This window comes from Mastomys coucha, unplaced genomic scaffold (assembly GCF_008632895.1).
Source record: "Mastomys coucha isolate ucsf_1 unplaced genomic scaffold, UCSF_Mcou_1 pScaffold6, whole genome shotgun sequence".
In the NCBI taxonomy this organism is placed as follows: domain Eukaryota; kingdom Metazoa; phylum Chordata; class Mammalia; order Rodentia; family Muridae; genus Mastomys; species Mastomys coucha.
Window position 1 is genome coordinate 21,559,501 of NW_022196912.1, and position 16,717 is coordinate 21,576,217.

Sequence of the window (16,717 nt, forward strand, 5' to 3'; positions counted from 1 at the left end):
TTTGCATATTGTAAGTCAGTGTGAAGCTAGCTAGCTCAGTGCCTAGGGGGTGCTTCATCAGGACAAGGACCAAAGCCATATGAATGGGGAGATAACTGGGTCACATGCTCGATGCCACCCCATCTGAATGCTCCCCAAAGTCTGTGTGTGGAGGGGACTGTACTTAGGCTTAAGTGACAGACAAAGCTTTGCCCATTTATTTTGATGGCAAACTTGCCCTAAAGACGTTAGGCTATTTTGAAAGAGACAGGAATGTGTCTCCTGGCTCCTTACCTGCAGGAAGATGAACCTCTGAGTCTGTCTTTTCACTCTCTGTAGTGTGCTGTGGGTGCAAACCTAGCAGTTCAGAGTGCGATGCCCAAAGATGCAGGCAGTTCATGGTAGTCGGTGCAGGAAGTAGCACGCACTGAGGTTTAGCCTCAGCCTTTCATTGCAAAAAGCAGACAGAACCTCCAGAAGGAAAGACAAAAATTCAGCTAGAGCAGGGACAGGAAGTGGCATGTTAGAGAATCTGTACAGTGCCTCCCATTTAAGTCTACATTTAAAGTATTCACCCAGTGCCTGCCCATTAATGGGGACTGACAGGTGGCTGCTGCAGGCAAAGGGGTTGTGTACACAGGGGTTTAGAAGTCTAAGATGTGAAGGCGCACAGAGATGTTAGGGTTATGTTTGAGAGAGGGTACCAGAAGGCTCTAATCCATCTCTCTAGCTCATCCCTCTCCTAGCTGCTCATGGCAGCTTATTGACACTGTTGGGGACCTAGGCTTTGGATCTCCTTCTCTAGCATCCTTAGATGAAGGCATTTGTCTTCTTTGTCATAAGTTGCTTGCTGTATCTCCAGACACAGCATCAGCGCTCCAGACAAAAAGGAGAAAATGACAGGCAAAGCTTTGCCCATTTATTTTGACAGCAAACTTGCCGTAAGGACTTTGGGCTACTTTGGAACAGCTAGGATGGTGTCTCCTGCCCTCTTACCTGAAGGAAGATGGACATCTAGGTCTTTGTCTTTTTGTTCTCTGTAATAGAGGAGGGAAATATGTGAGTGAATTGAAAGCAATGCTTGTCAGCTTTGCGGTTATAGTTTGCTTACAACTGTTTATAGTATCCTTACAGAGTTTATGTTTAGAAAAGGTGCACGTGATCTGTTTTGTTATCGGGAATTAGTAAATGTGACCTATGGATGGGATCTGAACCAGGAGTGGCATTTTCTCTGTATGGTTGGCATAGGCTAACCCCATGAGGCCTGATCATGGGGTTAGTACCTATGGGAAGCTGACAGTCCTTCCTGTACCCCTGAGCATGGTTATTGGCAAAAACAGAGTATATTTTTCTACAGAGAGCTATGCTTACATTTCAGGAGGATAGTATGAGTAAATTTTTGTTTTTTTTTTAAACTTCTTATAACCCCTTTATTTAATTGCTCATTTATTCATCCATCCATCTACCCACTGCCCACACTCATCCATCCACCCAACCATCCATCCATCCATCCATTCATCCATCCATCGTCTGTCCATCCATCCATCTGTCCATCCATCTGTCCACCTTTCCATACACCCACTCAGCTCATTTTCACCCATTATCCATCTAGCTGTCCACTTACCTATCCATTTATCAGTCTTTCTATGCATGCATGCGGCCACCTGTTCACGAACTCATCATCCTTCCATCTGCCCACTATTTATCTGTCCAATCAGCTGCTCGGTAAACATTCTAGAGCCTACTCTCTGTGCTGAGCTTGTCTTCCTGCCTCTTCCTTTACTCCAGGCCTGGCTGAGACCTTTTCTAAACGTGGGAACCTAAGAAAGGAGCGTTATCTAAAACACTTGCTATTTCAGTCCAGAACTTGAAGTTAAAAATGTTCAAATGGAAAAAAAAAGTTTAAAAATATAGATGTGTATTTTTCTAAAACCCCATTAAGCTGTCAAGGGCTCTCACTGTGTGCGTCCTTTCCCATCGTTGCTAATCGACAAGGTATGTGTGTGCCCCAAACAGAAGAGTAGCCCTCTTTTTCCTTCTCCTCTTCCTCCTCCAGCTCCACCCCTCCCCATCCTTCCTTCTGCTGCTCGTACTTAATCTATTCTGCAGCTTCAGGGACCCAGTAGTTTGTCCTCTGCTCCCTGGAAAGCTTGCTAAAGGGAACACAGCCTTGCTTCTGCCTGGAGGCTTGGATACCCTCAGCATCCTCCACGGTGCACCTAGACTGCCTACGCAGCTCAAATCCTGGCTGTGTCTTATTAAGTGAATCCTGGCTGTGTCTTATTAAGTGAGTCACTTTGAGTGCTTTCCTGCTCTGGATCTCAGCTTCCTCTTGTGTAGGGCGAGAATTGGCATCCTCCACATCTTGTTGTAATGGAGTTGATATGGTGCTGCTCGTATTTAAATGCTAGATACTGCTTCCCCAGTCTGGTTGCCCTCAGTGAGCAGATTTTCATGTACACCAAACGATGCTGTGTAAACCTTCCTCCCTAATTTAATTGACCAATAAAAGGCTAGAGCCTTTGATTGGGCAGAAGAAAGAGAAAGGTGGGACTTGAGAATTGAGTTGGGGGGTCTCAGGAGAGACAAAATGGAAGAAGAAAAGATACAGAGGCTGGACGAGGCCTCCATAACGGGAGATGGACCATGAGCATGCGGCCAGAGAAAAATGCAAGTAACAAGGGACATATGGCTGGGAAATGAGTTAGAGTAGCTCCAAACCTGCCCCATCTAAGTTTATGGCCTGTAAACAAAATACCTGGATTGTGCGTCCTTTTATACAAGCTAGCAAGAATGCATAATTCCTTTTGCATCCTGTTTCTGTCAGCCGAAATTAACAGAGCTTATCAGGCACCAGGCAGAGCTTGGGCTCATGTTTACCAAGAGAACTGCTTCCACAGCATGCCGTGGTCTCCCTGCCCTCGGTTTCATTCTACGCATGTAGGGTTTTATCAGAGAACTAGAAGATGGGCCTGAGACTTCCTCAGCCAAGCCTATAATTCTAATTAATATGATCATACAATAATTTGATATAACTAGTGAGAAAACAAAATGGAAGAGAATTTTGTAGAACTGATCAGGTAGTGTGTGTGTGTGTGGGGGGTGGTGGAAACCAACCTGCTGGCCATGGAAGTGGCTCTTAGCTCTCTCCTCTCTTCACAGCCTACCAAATGCTTACAGCAAAGTATTTAATATTGTTTTGTTTATGATCTTGTGTCCCTTAATGTTGTCCTTCCACCACAGCTATTCCTTCCCTGCTAATATCTAGAGAATCAAAAGCACACAAGTAAATTGTTTTCCTCATTGCCTAGCACAGCAGGCAGAAGACTGGGGAGTGCCTAGAAAAGAAATTCCAGTGCAGAGAATTGCAAAGAACAGGCAAAGCAGGGTGGCAAGGCTCTTGACTCAGATGTAAGGCAGCGTCTACTCATTTATCAACTTCTGCCTTGGCTAAATGGAGGCTTTGTTCAAAGGAAGCAGTTACCAGGCCTGGTGGGTGGTAAATGCCTGTAATCCTAGCCCTCTAGAGCATGAGACTGAAGAATGTGGCGTTAGAAGCCAGCCTGGGCTACATACACAGGGAGTCATATGAAGACCTTGTCTTAAAACTAACAAACACCAATAACAAAAGAAACATTTACATGAAAGTTGAAGATGAGTCTGAAATATAGAGCATTTTCTAGCCTTGGGGTCACATGATTCTGACCTTGATACTTATGTAAGTATGCAAGCAGGGACCTGAGTTCTGTGGATACTGTGAACATTTCCACACATTAAGCTAGGGCAGTTTAGCAGTAAACCTTTTAAAAACAAGCAAGACAAAGCAGCACGCACGCGCGCGCGCGCGCGCGCGCGCGCACACACACACACACACACACACACACACACACACAGAGGTCCATGTTTTCTCACACCTCTCAGTAGCCCATGGCTTTGCCTCTGGGCTCTTCACTACATCAGCTGTTTAGGAATCAGCTGAATGATCCTTGGAAGCCTCAGGCAGGGGCCTAGGGGGGTAGGTGTGGATATGTGTGCCGCCTAGGATTCCAGGTGGGTGTGTCAAGATCTCAGCTTTTGAGAGGCTTACAATTTAACCTCTCCAATACACAAATGATAGCAGCTGTACGTGATATAGTTCAGGCATCCTGGCACAGCATACCTGAGTGCAGACCTAGGCCGCAGGGACAGGGGTCACTGAGCTGGGAGTCCTAGCATCAGCCACATCTTGCCATTGCTGGAAAGATCCTTGGCCCATCTCTGTGAAGCCAATCATTGGAACATCTTTACCTCTGTGAACCCCTTACACAAAAGATCTGTTTCAACTTCCACACCCTGTGTCTTTGCTCAACAACACCTCAACTTGACCGCTAGGACCTGGCTTCTCATGGAAGACACGACTACAAAATTGGAAGCCCAGCATTCAGTGTGGCTAGGCCTTCAGCCTTATCTTCCCTATGCTGAAGGCATTCTTGGTGAGGGTAGAGAAAAATAAAAGGTGCTAAGAGAGGGCATTGAAGGAGTGTGTACAGGGAGGATGTAGGGAGGGCTCTTTGCTGAGGGTGTGCATAGCCTAAGTCCCTGATCTACAGGGTCAGATACAAGAACAAAAGAGCTTTTATCTGAGGGAAAGTGTTCCCAGAAAACTACTCTGAGCTAGAAAATTCCTGTCATCCTTGCTCATTTATTTTGTACGATACAAGGACTCAAAAGAAAAAAAAACTTCTTTCACTTTCCTGTGGAGCTCTGGCATAAAGGGGAGCCTGTATATGGCAGTGGCAGTGCAGGTAACGGAGCACAGCCTCCGAGGCTGCTGCTCTCCGGATGCTGAACCACATCACCCATTAATGTTGGCAGTCCTACCAAGGCTGCTGTCCTGCTTCCTTTCAGGTTCAAGCCTGCCTCCGTGTATGCTCTACTAAAAACCAAAGATCCTTTCTTAGCAACAGAAACTCCATTTATCATCAGTTAGGAGGCTTTAAGTTGTAAGTCCCAAAAAACCCAACCAGGAATGAACTGAAGCACAAATAAATTCTCTCACGTTTAGCGCTGTCTGGCGCAGACAGTAGTTACAATTGTTTCAAGTGAAGTCAACCCAATGACTTCAGCTGAGCATAGGTTTCCACTGTTCTTCCCATCCGTCCTCACATGGTCACAAGATGGCGACCATAATTCCAAGACCTCACCGGAGACCCCCAAAGTGAAAGTGAGTAAGTGCCAAAGGTCATTGTGTTAGTAACTTGTCTTGTTGCTGTCATTGTCTTCTTGCCTGACAAGAATGGCTGGTGTGTGCTGCCTCAGAGAGCAGAAAGTGCAGTACGGTGGGAAAGTCACGTGGAAGGTGCTTGATGTGGCTGCTTAAATTGTGTCCACATTCAAGAAACAGAGGATGGCGAATGCTGGGGCTCAACTACTTTTTTCATGAGTCGTAACACACAGAACAATTCAGTCCAGCCTCAGAAAATGCCTTCCCATCTCAGTTAACCTAATCTATATCTCTCTCCCCAGGCCTGTCTGCCAGGTGATTCCATATCCTGCCTGTTTAACAGAATGTTAACCCTTAAGGCAGTCTTCATTGACATCTCATTTAGAAAGTCTTCCTCAAACAGGATTTTTTTTTTCTTGTTTCACAAGCCAGAACAGGGTCAGATGACAACTGCAAATCATTAGCATAAGCAAAAATCTCTCTTATAACTTAAAACATTTATCTTCCTTGGGGTTGATATCCTGCAGAGAGTGGAAGTTGGTTCTTGGGGTCTCATAGAAAGACATATACATACACATACACACATACAGAGAGAGAGAGAGAGACAGAGAGAGAGAGAGATAGAGAGAGACATGGGCAGAGACAGAGACAGAGACAGAATACTGATGGTATACACTTTTATGAAAAGAGGCAAATAGAAGCAAAATGTCTAAAAGGCCTCTTCAGTCATGACTCATTGCTGGTTCCTGGGGACATCTCTTTTGGCCTGACAAACAAGGGAATGACAGCCAAAGCAGTGCCAACCATGTCTGCCACACCCTACCCAGGAAGACGCACGCTCTGTGTGACTTCACTTGAAACATGGTGGCTATCCATGACTTCAAAAGTATGCTGGACCACTGACCCTCAAAGGTGGCCGTGGCTGCTAACTACATGGCTGAATTGAATTGAGCATTTAATTTGACAGCTAGGAGTGAGTTTCTGGGGACAAAAATGGAAATTAACAAAGGATCTGAGATTAATAAAGAGACATTTAAAGGATGTTTTTACACAGTCAGGCTGCGTGGCGACTATGTTAAATGACTTAACACACTTCCCCCCTTCTTGTGTGGCCCTCCAAGAGGATGAAGCCTGTGGGCCTCAGTCAATAGCACTCTACTCCAATGCAGGAAGACCACTGAACAGTGAAAGAGCTGAAGGGCTTAATCTTGATGAGCAGGTTGCTGGCTCCTGGCAGCCAGGGAGAACAGAGGCGAGAGATACCTATCACTTGCCTTGTTCCTTTTCCCAGCTCACCTCCGGCCACCTCCCTTCCCCTCTGATGCTTACACTTTTGTCTGTGGTTTCTGGACCTTCCAGTCATCATCCTTGCCTTGAGACAACCAGCATTCTCATCACAGAAGAGACTCTGGGTCTGGCTCAGCATTCTGTATGGAGGGTGTGTGTGGGAGAGCTGAAGAAGATGAACCTGTGCTCTGGAGCCTCTGCAGATTTCCCCACATTTCGGTATCATCACCACACCCTCCCATTTTGGTTACTCTGAGTCTTGACTTACAGAGTCTACCTGCTGACTGCATGTTTGTTTTGATGGCCTCCATGGGGTTATAGGAAGCAAGGACAGGCAGTGCTAGACACACACACACACACACACACACACACACACACACACACACACTATGGGAAACATGTTCCTGAAGGAGGACCGTGAGATGGTGCTCTCTTTCAGGACTAGAAACCTGTTCCATCTAAACTGGTGCTCTTGACACATGTAGGTTCCACTGTCTCCTTTCTTTGATCAGGTCACCACAATTCACACTAACTCCATTAGTGTCACTACAAACCAAGAGGGGTCATATCCAAGGAACGGTGTGTAGGTGATGTTCATACTCTTATGCCTTTATATAAGTCAATGCTTCCTGAGACTAGCTCTAGATACTCTGGGAGTTCTAAAGTCATAATTTCCAAGCCCAGGTCAATCTCTCCAGCTGGGATTCAGGCCTTGGGTTTTAAAAACAAATTCCCAAGTGACTATTATATGATACCAAGACTAAGAGACAAATATGTGTGTCCTGTGTATGGATGGGTATTTTTCTTCCACCAAGCATACACTGTATGTTTAAAATATCAAAAGAAAATAAAGCAATTCCCATTTCTGGAAAGAAATCAAGTCCATTTTTGCTTAATTTTTTCCTATAAAAAAAGATCTTTTTATAAAATGTGAACTTATGTATATGGAGAAAGCTCTCATTTTCAGTGTTAAGCACAACAAGAAACCAAATAAGAAACCTTTTAGAACATTTGTAAGATAACTTCAAATAGACATAATTTATATTTCACTTATTTAAATGAGGAGGAGAGTATGGGAAAGACATTTGAAGTGAGCGGCATGCCAGCTGAACATAGTTTCTGGTGAGCCTCAGCATGTCTTCATGCCATGTGCCCATCTTTAAATAGGTGTGTTATTTCTGAACCGCCCCAGATGATAGCTGCTTCTGGTGGAAGCTGAGATTTCAGAACTGCATGTTTTGTACCAGATGTGGTTGTAAAAGTAGTAGGTGCCTTGACTGAGGTTGCCCGGAAAGGAATATAGAGGCGCGATGGAGTAAAAGGCAAGACTGAAAACACCCTTTCTGGGTGACCTGCCCCTGTGACCCCTTCCCTGTCTGTGGAACAGCTCCCGAGATTAGGCCATTAGGAAGAGCTAGCCACAGGACTTCTGCCTACTTGCAGAGGATGGGCTCAGAAATGGCCTTCTTTGCTGAGGACTGGCAGTGATGCAAAGGCAGCTAGGCCCTGAGGCTCTGACTCTGGGCAGTATTGGCAAAATCCCTAGCCTGAGGCCTCTGTGAGCACTGAGTGGTTTATTCTAGGGATAGCTGCAACTGAGCTTCAGCCTTTGGCCAGACTTGTGATAGCTACCATGACAGCTAGAGCGGGTACTTATTTTTCTAAATATCTCTCTCTCTCTCTCTCTCTCTCTCTCTCTCTCTCTCTCTCTCTCTCACACACACTCACACACACACACACACACACACACATTTGTCTCTGTCTGTGTGTGTGTGTGAGCATGTGTGTGCACATGAGTGTGTGCACATACATATGCACAGATGCATGCACCCATGTGTATGTGGAGCCCAGAGATTGACAGCAGAAGTCTTCTTCTGTTCTACTTCTTATTTTTTGAGGCAGGGTCTCTCACTGAACCTGGACCTCACCATTTCAGTCAGCAGATTTTGGGATCCATTTATCTCTCCCCACTTACCTCAGCATTGGGTTTCATTTTTAAACACACATAGCTGTGCTCAACTATTACATGAACTCAGGACCCCATTGAGCCCCACTGAGCTCCTCCATCTTGGCTTTGATTGTTATCATAGGCAATGCATAATAAAGAATTTGCCTAAAATCTCTTTTAAAGATAGAGAGAAAAATAATGTTTTTGCTAAGTGCTAAGCATTCTCTTGGCCCATTATTTCTATATTATGTGCAAAATAAACTAACTATGTATGTGCTTAAATCCCATTTGGAATCATATAGTTGTGTAATAAATGTTATTGCTCTCAGCTCTTTAGTATTAACTTTATCTCTCCTACTCATGCAAGGTAGCAAAGACCTTTGTTGTCAAAGAGCTCCAATATATATTGATTAATACACATTTTCTCCTTTAAAATTATTCTCAAGTATCTATGCAACAATGCCTTTTCTTAAGGAGACCTTAAAAACCTGAGGGAGGGGCCATACTTTTGAAGTTTCTCTTCAATCAGTCTATAATATCGGGTTGGGAGATGCCTTGCAGGCATGAGGACCTGTGGGTGAGCCCCAGGACTCACATTTTTAAAAGCTGGGCAAGGTGGTACACACTTGTAATCCCTGGGCTGAGGCTTACTGGCCAGCCAGCTTAACCTACTTTGTGAGTTCCAGACCAACGAAAGACCTTGTCTAAAACACAAACCTCCAACAAAGTAGACAGAAGAATTGTAACTGAGACCATCATCTAGCCTCTACATGCACAAGCACACACACACACACACACAAAAGACAAAGGAAGAATAAGACTATGTGGGAGTGCACACTAATTTTGTGCAATGAGTTCATGGACATCATCTAGCAAGATCACTAGGTCACCAGTCTTTCCATACTGTGTAAAAACTGGAGTAGAGTCTCTAATTAGAGCCTAAGGCCGTTGAGAGAGCATCTGGGATTTGATCTAGCCCAGTGCTCTCATATTATAGAAATAGAGATTTTTAAAGCAGAGGGGAGAAAAAGAAAAGAAATGGAGATTCAGACAAGTAACTCTCTACTAAGCATATGTGAAGAAGGGCATTTGAAGTAACCGGCTCCAGGCTGCTACTGGCAGCTCGCTTTACACTGGCAGAGCCCTAAGGCACCAACACTAATCAGGACTGGAATTATTAAACTCCACTGCAAAGAAAAATAGATGTCTACATTAACTACAGAAGGGCACATGTATCCCTCTGTAACAACAGAACACCAAGCAACACAAAGAAGTGTACAACTGCCCGGGTTCTGCTTTGGAAAAGCAGACTGACCACTACCTTAGCTATTAAGTGATGCCTGCCATCTTTTATGCTGGGGAGGAAATGAAGACACTCCAAGGCCAGCTGCCCTTACAAAGGATCCAAACCATTCACAGGCTATCCTTGGTTTTTGGCCAAGGCAATGGCTTCCCGAAACCCAAGGAAGGCAAGCAAATCTGCATGGCTGCCCATCTCATGCTTCTCCCATGGTCTCTATCTTTGTTGCACAAATCTGTTCAGAGACCTGGCCTGTCCCTCTTAGAGGAAACCGAGCAGCAGAATAGATGCGATGTCCTGATAAGGAAGGTTCCTGACTGCAGCTGTGGCGCCTTGTGAACTGTTGTTCCCTTCAGGGAACCCTTCAGCAGGAGGCCACATACCTCAGCACTGGCAACGCCCTGCCTTCCCCCTCAGTACAATGCCATCCAGCATTCAGCAGAGTGGAACTCTGCTGCTCTGGGGTTCTTGCTCTTCTGGGCTTCACCTCCCCATTAACTTACTCTTCTAGGCTCCTAAAGTTGATGAATATTGCCTCCTGCTTCAGTACGTGCTGTACTTCAGAGCTCCAACTCACAGCAGCATGAAGTAGGAGTTTAGCCATTGCTCCTTCAGTTACTAGTGGGGTAACTGCAAACCAGATGTGTTTCCTTTCCTTCCCAAGTAGCCAAGGATGACCTTGAATGTCTGATCTTCTTCCAGAAAGCTCAAACTATAGGTGTGTGCTGCCACACCAAGTTTTATGTGGGTTTTTGAGTTGAACCCAAGTCTCTGTGCATGTTAGGACACCATTCTACCAACTGAGCCATAACTGTTTTTTTTGTTTGTTTGTTTGTTTTTTTGTTTTTTTGGTTTTTTGAGACAGGGTTTCTCTATGAACTAACTCTGTAGACTAGGCTGGCCTTGAACTCAGAAATCCGCCTGCCTCTGCCTCTTAAGTGCTGGGATTAAAGGCATGAGCCACCACTGCCCGGCCCAAAACTTAACTTATAATTTAAACAATATCTATTTAATATATCTGGGCTCATTCTGCTATGAATATAATATATCAAGGATGTTATTTTTAACTACTTTTATTCCCTTGTTTGAGGCCAGAATTAATTTTTTCAACCTTCCTCAAAATGGTAACTGATAGGAAAATGTGTGTGTGTGTGTGTGTGTGTGTGTGTGTGTGTGTGTGTGTGTGTGAGCGCATGTACACTTTGGTGCCTGCATGCATGAACACCCATGAGGAAGACAGAACAGAACACTAAGTATTTTCCTTTTTTCTCCATGTCTTATTGCCTTGAAAGAAGATCTCTCACGGAGCTGTGTCCTTGCTATTTTTTGGCTAGCTGATTGTCCAGTGAGTTCTCAGGACCCACTTGTCTCTACCTCACAGTGCTGGAGTTACAGATTGCCATTCCTGGCCTTATTGTGGTGCCAAGGCTTCAAACTCAGGTTCTCCTGCCTGCAGAACAAGTGCTCTTATCCACAGAGCCATCTCCCCAACCCCTGCTCCCCAAACATTTGTTAATCCCTGAAGATCTGCATAGTACTGGGAGACTCTTTTTCTCTCAATAATTCTTTCGGCTAGGCAGCAAGCCCTCAGGATATTTGTAGACATTGTCATGACCAGTCCTAGAAAATGCTCTGGCTCTCTCTTGCCTCGTTCTGTCTAACTCCCTCCAATAGCAACAGTTCCCCTCATTGTTAAAGTCTGTCTGTTTAGGAGGTCTTCTATGTGGTCCTGTATTCAAATTTATGTGCACTTAAGTCCTATCCCATTGGTTCTCAACTTTTCTAAAACTGCAACCTTTTAATACAACTCCTCATGTTGTGGTGACCCCCAAGCACATAATTATTTCATTGCTACTTCATAACTGTAATTTTGTAATTGTGTTATAAGTCATAATGTATCTGATATGCAGGACATTTGATATGCAACCCCCAAGGGGGGGGTCTCGACCTGCAGGTTGAGAATTATTCTCCTAGCCTGTAACTTCTGTATCTTACCATAACTGTTTCCCTGAAAAGCCCACTGGATTCTCTGAACACAGGTTCTCGCTCATTGCTGGTTGGGAGATGTGATGGATAGTCCACATTGTTAACTTGATGGGCTTTAGCATCACCTAGCAGACACAGCTCTGGGAGTGTCTGAGAGGCTGTTACTCAGAATGGGAGAGCTATCCTCAGTGTGGGTAGTACTAATCTGTGGAATGGGGTACTAGGCTGAATAAAATGCAGATTGTGAGCTAAGCACTGTTGTTCACCATCTTACACTCCTGCTGCCACAGCTAGAGACAGCTTTACTACAATACCTTCCCAGTATAGCTGGACTATACTCTCAAACTGGCAGCCGCATGGCATCCTTATTCCCTTAAATTGCCAGGTAATTTGTCACAATAATGAGCAAAGTGATAGAGAAGATTCAGTGCTAAAACACCCTACATGCCTGTATCCTAGGCAACCAGAGACAACTATAGGCAACCATAGCCAAGCATAGGCAATCATAGGCAACTGTAGGTGACTTTGAGCTGTCCCATGATGATATGAGTCTAACTACAAGACTTACTGTTTCTTTCACGTCTTTATAAATGCCTTTCATATAGTATCTGTGTTGATTCATACTTAGAACCCCAGGGCTTCTTTCATGTGATATCTCCAGATCACCAAGGAAGATACATGGCCATCAGATATTCTGAGGTTGCATTTTCAGGATGCAGTTGGCCCTCTCAGGAATCCAAAGATAAGGGGTTCCCCAGTGGGTGAGAACCACACTCAGAGAGTCAGAAGGTAGACGACTCATGAGACCCATGTCACATGAGAAAGACAGTCCCAAAGGATACTACCTGGACAAGACCCAAGGTCTCCTGATGTCAGCATTGGCTCAACAACTTGGCTCCTATAAGAAGGGAGGACCAATCTGGGAAGACTCATAGTTTTCCAAGTAAGGTAAAGGAGAGGGAATGGCCAGTGCCAAAGGAGGGCACTGTCATCAGATTGTTTCATAGGTCCACGTTACCCTAAATGCCAAGCCTAGTCTTTGTTGCATGGCATGCACCTAGTAAATATCCAGTCTTCCTCATGAAGAGTTCACCTACTTGAGAGACATAACACCAACTATGGATCAGGCATCCACTGCCTGCTTTTATGCTACCTCCTCTTACTTTGCCCAAACAAGGAGGAGAGATGTTCAGGAATGGAAGTGACCATCAGCAACCTGTCCTGTTGTTCTATTCAAGATGGTCTGGAGGAGCACATGCATGGTATGGCTGCCATTATCACTGAATGGTGCCAGTTGACATGCTAATTCTAGATGCTATGAAGTTTAAAATACACCTCTCAAGAGAAAGAAAAAGGGTAGGATAGGTATGCTTCCTGCCCAGGCTATCTCTAAACTAGGGCTCACATTACAGGACAGTCTGGAGATTGGCATTGAGCTTCAAATACAGATGATTAGTAAATTGCAAACATTTTAGGAAGGGAGGATAAAGTGGGGGTAAGAAAGGAAATAGACAAACCGTATCTCAGCCTAAGCATCTAGCTGTGCTGTGAGCCATTCTTCAGGCTCATCTAATTTGACTCCTCCTTGGTTGTGCATTGTAAGGATGGCCATCCTAGAAATAGTGAATACTTATTGTGTACTGTAGATGTCTGATCTTGCTCAGTCCTGACACAGCTGTATGAAGTGAGTACTGTCATTATCTTTTTTTTCAGCTCCTAGCTCTAAGTTCATAACTGGAAAGAGACAGGGCTCAGGATAGAGCTCCAGGGCTGCTGTTACATGGAACCTTCTGACAATCATTTATTCACTGGATCATCCATCCATCCATCCATCCATCCATCCATCCATCCATTCATTCATTCATTCATTCATTCATTCATTCATTCATTCATTCATTCATTCATTTCTTTACCAGCTTAGGGATCAAGCCATAAGGTCTAAAAGATGGATACACATAGATGCTGCCTCAAGACTCACAGGCTAATGAGAGGAAACACTATATAAGTAGAGAGTCCAACTTTATCAACATTCCTGTTACAACATTTACCCTAACAAAGTTCTCCACATAGACCATGATCTAGCACCTCTATGAGTCTACCCTTCTGTGTCTAATCTTTCTCACCCCGAAATCCTTTGCCATCTTTTAAGACACTGATATCTGCATGCTGGTTGCTTGTGGTGCCTTTCTGATGTGCTTTGTCATGGTCCTGGACTTGGCAGCCTTCCGGCCCCACTCTACATTTGCCACAAAGCACCTGCCCTCTCAGCATGAGTGGAGGAGGACCCTGAGACAGGCTTCATGAGTCACTTCTCCTAACTCTGCCTCTGCTGCCAATGAGTCCTTGGGTCATTCCCTTTATGTGAAGGGACCTTGGCTTTCATTCCCTGTAAAAGAGGCCATGAGGTTAGTTCTCTGAATCACCAACAAGGGTCAGCAGAGAAGGGGCTGGGAGGTTGTGGGAGGCACAGGCTTAGAACTCTCATCAAGTCTACCACTTTTGGTTTCCTCCCTTAGCTTCAGTCTCCCTCTTCAAAGGCTCTCTTCCCCCATACCAATCCTTTCTAGTCCCCCAACCTGTGTACTCGGGCCTTGGATTCCTGAGGTCACCCAGACTTCCAATTTCTGAACCAAATTATTTTATGAGGTGCTGCCTTCTTCTCTTCACCATGTCCAAGTGCTAGAGACCTCTCTAGGCTCTTGGCCCTTGGTCAGGTTCACTGCTACCTGAGTGAGCTGGATACCTCCATTTGGTGAAGCCTAAGACTTTCCTTGCTAACCAGCAGTTGGTCATAACTCACAGAAGGGAGATTTGATGGCTGCCTCCAGACCCAACTTACCCTTTGGGAGGCCCAGAATTACTGAACTCTGAATGCAGTGGACACTCAGGTATGTTCGTGGCTCAGAGTGTTCTTTTTCTTTCTGGACTCCTCCAAATCAACTGCAGGTCCGAAACCAGAGCTGGTGGTTCATGCTGCCAGCCCAGCCTAACACCTTCTCCCCAGAGAAGCAAGATTATGTGACCTCAGCACACAGACATGATAAAGGGAAGAGACATACATATCTTGGGTAACTAAGCTATCAGCAGGCCTGATGCTATTTACATTCCCAGGGTCTGAGACAGCAGTCATTCCCGTATCCCAGAGTCATCACACGCTCAGCATAAGCAGTACCCACAACGTACTGCTTTCCCCTCCCTAGAAGACCCCAGCCCTAGGCTCTGCTTTCATTCTGTTCTTGTTAGTGCTCTTGCTCTCAGTGGAAGGGGCACATAGCTGTCTGCCAGACACCCAGGCCTCCCATCATTCTTATGGGACACCTTCTTACAGGACAAGGAGCCAATGCTGGCAAATCTTAGGTGTTTACTATGTTCTGACTATGTCCAAAGATTGGTAATGGCCCCAGCAACCTAAATCCAATTTATCTCAATACTTACATGATACAATTACTGCATGCTGGGATTGTGGTTTTAAGAGGCAAGTCCCTCACCTCTGAGAGCTTATGTGTCAATAGAATATCTAGGATGTGATAAGGCTGAGACAATATGCATACATGGAGTGGATTATCTCCTAATACAAAGGAATTATAATGAAGGAGGGAAAGTAGAACTTGCTCTCTTTCCAGAGAGATAGTACCAACATAATATATATGTACATACATATAATGTTGTATGCTCATATGCATACAAATATAATGTCAGAACTATTTTACATAAATAATGTAATTTACATGTATAATGTGATTTATTTATATATGTAAAAAAATGGGGATATTGAGAAGATACTCATTTGGTAAAACACCTGCCACACAAGCATGAGGTCTTGAGTTTAGATTCCCAGCACCCATTTAAGCCGTCAGGTGTTGTGGTGTGCATGTGTAACCCCAGGCCTAGCACTGGGGTAAGAGGAGACTGAAAGATCCTGGGGCTCAGTAGTCAGCCATCGTGGCCAAATCAAAGAGCTCTGGATTCAGGAAGATACCCTGACACAAAAATAAAGTTGGAGGGCCACTGAGGAAGGCACTGGACATCACCCACGGCCTCCACATGCACATACCCATGTGAACACATGGAAGAGGGAGAAAAAGAGAGGTGGGATTTCTTTTTAATTATTTAATTTTTTGAGATTAGAGTATAATTATATCATTCCTCCCTCCCTTTTCCTCCTGTCCACATATCCATCTCTCCTTGCTCCCTTTCAAATGCATGGCCTCTTTTTCATTAATTGCTGTTGCATACATGTATGTGAGTGTGTGTGTATGTGTGTGTGTGTGCATGTAGGAGTATATATGTATTCCTAAACACATAAATATAAGCAGCTGACTGTACTATTGTTTATACATAGATTTTTCGGGGCTTTCAGATTTGGTATTAGTGGATAACCAATTGCTGTGCTCTTCCCTGGGGACAGTTAGTTCTCCCACTCTCAGCATTCCTTAGTTGCCTATAGTGCTTTGTGTAGGGTTGAGCCGCCCAACCTCTCACCTGACACACGGAGTGTCCATTGTGTAGCTCATGTTTACAATATCACGTAGGTGAGAATTCACGGGTGTAGCTTCTGACATTCCTGGCAGACAGTCTCACAGCAAACTCCCTGATCCTTTGGTTCTTTATAATCTTCCCACTTAAGGCGAAGGGGATGTCTTATGGAAGTATAGAAGCTGAGTCTCATCATTTACAGCCTGTGAGCGGCAGAGCCAGGGGTGCTAGAGCTATGAGTCTGTCTGAGGAGTTCTGAGTCTGAAGGGAGGAAAGGATATGCATTGAACCAAAGAGACGTATCCAATGATCTGCCTCCAATAGCTTAGATGGGGCTCACTCACACCCGTCAGGGCCTCGGACAGGGCTCACTCACACCAGTCAGGGCCTTGGACAGGGCTCACTCACACCCGTCAGGGCCTTGGACAGGGCTCACTCACACCTGTCAGGGCCTTGGACAGGGCTCACTCACACCCGTCAGGGCCTCGGACAGGGCTCACTCACACCCGTCAGGGCCTCGGACAGGGCTCACTCACAC

General features: G+C 45.0%; 1 long non-coding RNA gene across 1 annotated transcript in view; it reads right to left on the reverse strand.

The window, feature by feature from the left end:
- Positions 1 to 381: 381 nt before the first annotated feature.
- The window catches only part of LOC116080691, a 17,678-nt gene continuing 1,342 nt past the window's right edge, over positions 382 to 16,717 (reverse strand). Inside the window, exons 2-3 of the long non-coding RNA XR_004114545.1 lie at positions 976 to 1,016; positions 382 to 450 (exon numbers count right to left, since the gene is read on the reverse strand). This is a non-coding gene — a long non-coding RNA (uncharacterized LOC116080691). The remainder of the gene's footprint in view (positions 451 to 975; positions 1,017 to 16,717) is intronic.